Source organism: Gorilla gorilla, chromosome 10, assembly GCF_029281585.2.
Source record: "Gorilla gorilla gorilla isolate KB3781 chromosome 10, NHGRI_mGorGor1-v2.1_pri, whole genome shotgun sequence".
NCBI lineage: Eukaryota > Metazoa > Chordata > Mammalia > Primates > Hominidae > Gorilla > Gorilla gorilla.
In genome coordinates, this window is record NC_073234.2 from 129,454,176 (window position 1) to 129,462,304 (window position 8,129).

Here is an 8,129-nt window from a genome sequence, read left to right on the forward strand (position 1 = left end):
CTAGCTGACCCCATAGATCCTAAATCCTTTCCCCACTCCTCTTTCCATTCCTTGAAGACAGCTTTAGAGACTGCTCCCACACTAGCTCTGACTCATCCCAACCCTTTTCATTACACACACGAAGTGCAGGGCTGTGCAGTCGGAATTCCTACACAAGGACTGGGACCGCGCCCTGTAGCCTTTTTGTCCAAACAACTTGACCTTACTGTTTTAGGCTCTCCACCATGTCTCCATGTGGTGGCCGCTACTGCCCTAATACTTTTAGAGGCCCTCAAAATCACAAACTATGCTCAACTCACTCTCTACAGTTCTCGTAACTTCCAAAATCTATTTTCTTCCCCACACCTGACACACATACTTTCTGCTCCCCAGCTCCTTAAGCTGTACTCACCCTTTGTTGAATTTCCCAGTTACCATTGTTCCTGGCCTGGACTTCAATCTGGCCTCCCACATTATTCCTGATAACACACCTGACCCCCATGACTGTTATCTCTCTGATACACCTGGCCTTCACTCCATTTCCCATATTTCCTTCTTTGCTATTCCTCACCCTGATCACACCTGGTTTATTGATGGCAGTTCCACCACGCCTAATCGCCACACACCAGCAAAGGCAGGCTATGCTATAGTACCTTCCACATCTATCATTGAGGCTGCTGCTCTGCCCCCCTCCGCTACCTCTCGGCAAGCCAGACTCATTGCCTTAACTCGAACCCTCACTCTTGCAAAGGAATTATGTGTCAATATTTATACTGACTCTAAATATGCCTTCCATATCCTGCACCACCATGCTGTTATATGGGCTGAAAGAGATTTCCTCACTATGCAAGGGTGGTCCAACATTAATGCCTCTTTAATAAAAACTCTTCTCAAGGCCACTTTACTTCCAAAGGAAGCTGGAGTCATACACTGCAAGGGCCACCAAAAGGCATCAGATCCCATCGCTCAGGGCAACACTTAATGCTGATAAGGTAGCTAAAGCAGCAGCTAGCGGTCCAACTTCTGTCCCTCATGGCCAGTTTTTCTCCTCATCTTGTCACTCCCACCTACTCTCCCACTGAAACTTCCACCTATCAATCTCTTCCCACACAAGGCAAATGGTTCTTGGACCAAGGAAAATATCTGCTTCCAGCCTCATGGGCCCATTCTATTCTATCATAATTTCATAACCTCTTCCATGTAGGTTACAAGCTGCTAGCCCACCTCTTAGAACCTCTCATTTCCTTTCCATTGTGGAAATATATCCTTAAGGAAATCACTTCTCAGTGTTCCATCTGCTATTCTACTACTCCTCAGGGATTGTTCATGCCCCCTCCCCTTCCCTACACATCAAACTTGGGGATTTGCCCCCACCTAGGACTGGCAAATTGACTTCACTCACATGCCTTGAGTCAGGAAACTAAAATACCTCTTGGTCTGGGTACACACTTTCACTGGATGGGTAGAGGCCTTTCCCACAGGGTCTGAGAAGGCCATCGTGGTCATTTATTCCCCTCTGTCAGACATAATTCCTCAGTTTGGCCTTCCCACCTCTATACAATCCTATAATGGACCGGCCTTTAGTCAAATCACCCAAGCAGTTTCTCAGGCTCTTGGTATTCAGTGGAACCTTCATACCCCTTACTGTCCTCATCTTCAGGAAAGGTAGAATGGACTAATGGTCTTTTAAAGACACATCTCACCAAGCTCAGCCTCCAACTTAAAAAGGACTGGACAGTACTTTTACCTCTTGCCCTTCTCAAAATTAGAGCCTGTCCTCAAGATGCTACAGGGTACAGTCCATTTGAACTTTTATATGGATGCACTTTCTTACTCGGCCCCAACCTTGTCCCAGACACCAGCCCTCTAGGCAACTGTCTTCCAGGCCTCCAGCAGGCTAAACAAGAAATTCGCCAGACTAATCTCTTTCCTACTCCAGATTCCCAGCCATATGAAGACACCCTAGCTGGGTGATCAGTTCTTGTTAAGAATCTGACCCCTCAAACTCTACAACCTTGATGGACCGGAACCTACTTAGTCATTTATAATACCCCAACCACTATCAGCCTGCAGAACCCTCCCCATTGGGTTCACCATTCCAGAATAAAGCTGTGTCTGTCAGCCAGCCAGCCTGATATTTCCTCTTCCTCCTGGAAGTAGCAAATACTCTCCCCTACTTCCCTTAAACTCACTCGCCTTTCTGAAAAATAATAACCCTTATGAGCCTAATACATCCCTTCATTCTATTAGGTCTGTCCATCCTTACCCTACTCTTTGCAACAGGGCTTTACGCAGTCACCCGTACTACTTGACCTGTCCCCAAAAACTTGTCATCCCTACTATATTCTGTCTAGTCACACTCCTATTCACCATTCTCAACTACTCATAAATGACCTGCTCTTGTTTATGCTGCCAGTTTACATTGTTTCTCCAAGCCATCACAGCTGATATCTCCTGGTGCTATCCCCAAACCACCACTCTTGACTCCCTCTTGGAGTCAAGATCTTTGCTGACAGGGCACCCTCTAATACTTCCACCCTGATGAAGTTCTATTCTTTACTTTTATACTCACTCTTTTTCTCATTCCCATTCTTATGCCACTCTCTACCTCTCCCTAGTTACCTCCAGCATACTATCAATCTCACCCACTATCTCCTCCCTGCCTCCAATCCTTCTCTAGCAAAGAATTGTTGGCTATGCATTTCCCTTTCTTCCTGTTCTTACACAGCCATCCCTGCTCTACAGGCAGACTGGGCTACCTCTCCTGTCTCCCTGCACCTCAGGACCTCCTTTAATAGCACTCATCTTTACCCGCCTGAGGAACTTCTTTACTTTCTAGACAGATTTGGTGAGAACTCCCCAGATGTTTCACACCAAAAATCTGCCACACTTCTCCACATCTACTTATAGCACCTTTCTCCTTATGTTAATTCCACGCTCCCCATATTTGGACCCCTAACCACACAAACAACTATCCCTGTTGCCACTCCTTTATGCATCTCCCGACAACAGCCTACTGGAATCCCTTTAGGCAACCTCCCACTGTCCAAATGTTCCTTTACTATCTCCAGAACCCAGCCACACACATTACCAAACAGGTGGGAGCATTCCAACTTTGCATTACTGATAAGCCCTCTATTACTGACAAACTAAAAAACATTGGCAGTCACTACTGTTTAGGAAGACACCTACCCTGCATCTCACTCCATCCTTGGCTACCCTCCCCCTGCTCGTCTGAATCCCCTCCTAGCTCCTCCTCTTGCTTTCTTATACCCAGCCCCAAGAATAGCAGTGAAAGGTTACTTGTAGACACTATGTGGTTTCTCATACACCATGAAAACCAAACCTCTCCCTTTATGAGTTGCACCATCAATCCCCATTACAACCTCTAACGGCTGCTGCCCTTGCTGGATCTCTAGGATTTTGGGTGCAGGATTCCTCTTTCAGTACACCCTCTCACCTTTTCACTTTACATTTCCAGTAAATGTACACAAGGTCTCTTCTTTTTATGTGGCTCTTCCACCTACATGTGCCTACCTGCCAGCTGGACAGGCATATGTACTCTAGTCTTCCTTACCCCCAAAATCCAGTTTGTAGATGGGAATGGACAATGACCTGTCCCCCTCATGACACCAACATGACAGAAAGAGAGTCATCCCACTAATCCCTTTACTTGTGGGTCTAGGACTTTCTGCCTCCACTACTGCACTCGGAACTGGAATAGCAGGCATCTCAACCTCTGTCAACATTCCACAGCCTCTCTAATGACTTCTCTGCTAGCATTACAGACATGTCACAAACTATCTGTTCTCCAAGCCCAGGTTGACTCTTTAGCTGCAGTTGTCCTCCAAAACCAGTGAGACCTCGATTTACTCACTACTGAAAAAGGAGAACTCTATATTTTTCAACGAAGAGTGTTGTTTTTACCTAAATCAATCTAGCCTGGTATATGACAACATAAAAAAACTCAAGGATAGAGCCCAAAAACTCACCAACCAAGCAAACAATAATGTTGAACCCCCTTGGACACGCTCTAATTGGACGTCCTGGGTACTCCCAATTCTTATTCCTTTAATACCTATTTTTCTTCTTTTATTCTGACCTTGTGTCTTTTGTTTAGTTTCTCAATTCATATAAAACCACATCCAGGCCATCACCAATAATTCTATACGACAAATGCTCCTTCTAACCCTACAATATCACCCCTTACCCCAAAAATCTTTCTTCAGTTGAATCTTTCCCACTGTAGGTTCTGACGCCACCCCAATCCCGTTCAAAGCTGCCCTGATAGACATCGCCCATTATCTCTCCATACCGCCCCCAAATTTTTCACCACTCCAACACTTCACCACTATTTTGTTTTTCTTATTAATATAAGAAGACAGGAATGTCAGGCCTCTGACCCCAAGCTAAGCCATCATATCCCCTGTGACCTGCACGTATACATCCAGATGGCCTGAAGCAACTGAAGATCCACAAAAGAAGTGAAAATAGCCTTAACTGATGACATTCCAACATTGTGATTTTTTTCTGCCCCACCCTAACTGATCAGTGTACTTGTAATCTCCCCCACCCTTAAGAAGTTTCTTTGTAATTCTTCCCACCCTTGAGAATGTATTTGTGAGATCCACCCCCTGCCCACAAAACATTGCTTCTAACTCCACCACCTATCCCCAAACCTATAAGAACTAAAGATAATCCCACCACCCTTTGCTGACTTTCTTTTTGGACTCAGCCCACCTTCACCCATGTGATTAAAAAGCTTTATTGCTCACACAAAGCCTGTTTGGTGGTCTCTTCACTTGGATGCGCATGACAATCAGCTCTTACTAGTTTTGTGATCTTGAGAACATGACTTTACCTCTCTAATCTTTATATGAAAGATGAGTTCTCTTCCCATACCTCATCATTGGGATTTCAGAGCTGGAATCTTCTTCGTATTATGTGTCTATTGCCTGATCAGTGCCTGAAGTCAACAGTAGTCACTGCTTTTGCCCATGGATCTGCATATAAGCAGGCTTGGGGGGATGGGACAGACAGCTGGATCTGTCAGCAGGGGCAATCTGAGCGTTCCTGAAAGTGGATTCTTTAGCCCTGGTCACATGGTTGGTGAGTCGATACAGGTTATTTCTTTTCAGATGTCTCTTCAAGGGGAAGCTTGGGCTTCCTCACAGCATGGCAGTGGTTTTCTCATAAAGCAACCTTTTTCAGTTACTGGCTCCTATCTCCACCCTGACTCCCTCCCAGGTTACTGGCTCCTATCTCCACCCTGACTCCCTCTGGGTTACCGGTTCCTATCTCTACCCTGACTCCCTCCCGGTTACCAGCTCCTATCTCCACCCTGACTCCCTCTGGGTTACCAGCTCCTATCTCCACCCTGAGACTCCCTCCGGGTTATCGGCTCCTATCTCCATCCTGACTCCCTCTGGGTTACCGGCTCCTATCTCCACCCTGAGACTCCCTCTGGGTTACCGGCTCCTTTCTCCACCCTGACTCATTCTGATTTCCTTCTCTGTCATAACCATATTTTCCCACCAAACCACTCACTCCAACTTTTTAAATTAGCCCATCAGAATTAGTTTAGCCTATGTGGTCTAACCCTAGCCAATAGGGGAACAACACAGCAGCAGGGGCTACATGTGTCAGGGGTAAGAACCCCTTCTCCTTCCTTGTTCAAGTGTGTGCTCACCATTGTTCCATCTATGAGGCTGTACCCTTCTCTAGAAGCAAATAGCGTTGCTGAGGATTAAAAAGAAAATTTTATATTCCAGTGCTATTTCTTTTGAAGCACCAAAACTTCAGTTATAACAATTTGGGGGCCCATCCAGGATTACGTTCCCCTCCAGGGGTGGTCTCTGGTTCTCTCTCATGAGGCATGCCCCACCCCTTTGTGGTGGCCTCAGGGGCAAGAAATCGGAACCCACCCAGTGTGAGGAATAACCTGAGCTCTCTGCAATGTGGAAAGAAATCGGCTGGCAACCTAGGGTAAAGGATCCTCCATAATGGCCATGCAAGTCTGTGCACAGACTGAGGAAAATACACCATAATCACGGGAGCCAGCAAAGTATTTTCTTGGTGGTCGGGACCAAGATAAGAAAGCCACAGGGGGGCAGTGAAGTATTCCCTGGTTGGGGTGGCTTAGAGGTGAAAACGAGGTGAGACATCCCCACTGGGGGGATCGAACCTTACACAAACCTCCAGTAGTAGAAAAGGCAAGAAATTTCCCGTGGGGGCAATTGAGCCTCACCCCAAAAGGCAAGAAATTTCCAGTAGGGGAAATGGAGCCTCACCCCAAAAGGTGAGAAATTTCCAGTAAGGGAAATTGAAGCTTACCCCAAAACCATCAAGATGGGAAATACCCCAAGCAAGACAGGCAGCAAGAGGGATAAAGATGGTAACAAAGATATTTCCCCAGATAGTCCCTAGGTCTCATGTTAAAATACTGGAAGGATAATGAAAGGACTAAACATAGGAAAAAGCAACAAATGATAAAATATTGCTCTTTTGTTTGAACTCAGGGACCCATCCTAAACCCTCAATCTTCTGGCCAAAGTTTGGGTCGAATGAGGATGTAATGTGTCAGCTTCTAATCCGATATGCTAATGATAAAAATCCAGTGTCTCAAGAAGAACTAGGCTATGCCCTTTGTTGGAGGCAAAGACCTGCCTTCCTTTTCCCCTTAAAAACAAACAGGGAAGAACCCAATCTGGCACCTCAAAATGAGAAGTCAGAGGAGCCAGCTCTCATGCCTAAAGACTCCAGTACATGGTATCCCCTAGACCATCTTCCCCCACTCAGTGTCCCCAATCTTTCCCTTTAGACAGCCACTGCTGCCTCAGATCCCATCCCAAATCTCCCCTCTACTCATGTTATCCCTCCTCCTTATAACCCTGACTCTTGGGAATTGCCATCCCACCAGCCTGTTCTGTCCCAACCTAAATACCGCTCTCTAAGAGGACTCCACCATGAGGTAGCACAATGTAAAAAAGATATACAGAATTTCCCATTTCCCTCTGTACCTAAGGGGTCAGCCCCAACCCTCTTCCCTTTGAAAGAGATACCACAAGGTGGCGGGGGGGGGGGGGGGGGGGGTGGGGGAGGGCGTTGGCTTTGTAAATGCTCCCTTAACCAGTTCAGAAGTCTGGAATTTTAAAAAAGGAGCTTAAACCACTATTAGATGACCCTTATGGAGTGGCAGAGCAAATTGACCAATTCTTAGGACGTCATTTATACACTTGGATCAAGTTAATGTCCATCTTGGGCATGCTGTTTTCAGGGGAAGAAAGGAGTATGATTCATAGGGCTGCTATGGTAGTTTGGGAACGTGAGCACCCTCCTGGTGAAAACGTTCCTACCGCAGACCAGAAATTCCCCACCTGACACCCCTGGTGGGACAACGCTGCTGATCACCGGGAAAACATGCAGAACACAAGGGAGTTAATAAAAGGAATTTGGGAATCAGTACCCCAAACCCAAAATCTTTCTAAAACATTTGATATATAACAGGAAAATGATGAAGGGCCTATGAGATTCCTAGACAGACTGAGGGAGCAAATGAGGCAATATGCAGGCCTCAGTTTGGATGATCCCCTTGGGCAAGGAATGTTGAAACTCCAATTTGTCACTAAAAGTTGGCCAGACATTTCAAAAAAGTTACAAAAGAGACAATTAGGGGACAGTCTTCCCAAGTGTATATGTGAAAAGGGACGAAGAAAAACAAACAGAAGACAAAACTTATGTTTTCTACCTTCCAAACAATAGCTCCAAACCCAGGTACTTCTAAGACAGTTTCCAGAATCTGTTTCCTATATAGTTCCAGAAACTATAAACGGTCCAAACCCTCTTTTAAAGGACCCCAGCCTCCATCTGGAGGACCAAGGTTCTCATCTACCAGGACCCCTAAAGAGTATGGGGGAACAGAGTTAAAGAATCCCAGCACTAAGAGGGAGGAAGGACAAGATAGGTGCTATAGATGTGGCAGAACAGGCCACTTCAAGAGAAGATGTCCTGAACTAAGAAAGGAGAAAGAAGCCCTTCCACTCATGACTTTTGAGGAAAAATACGGGGGTCAGGGGCTCTTTTATCTTGAGTCCCACCAGAAGCCTTTGATAAATTTGGAGGTGGGACCTAAACATGAGCTTATCACCTTT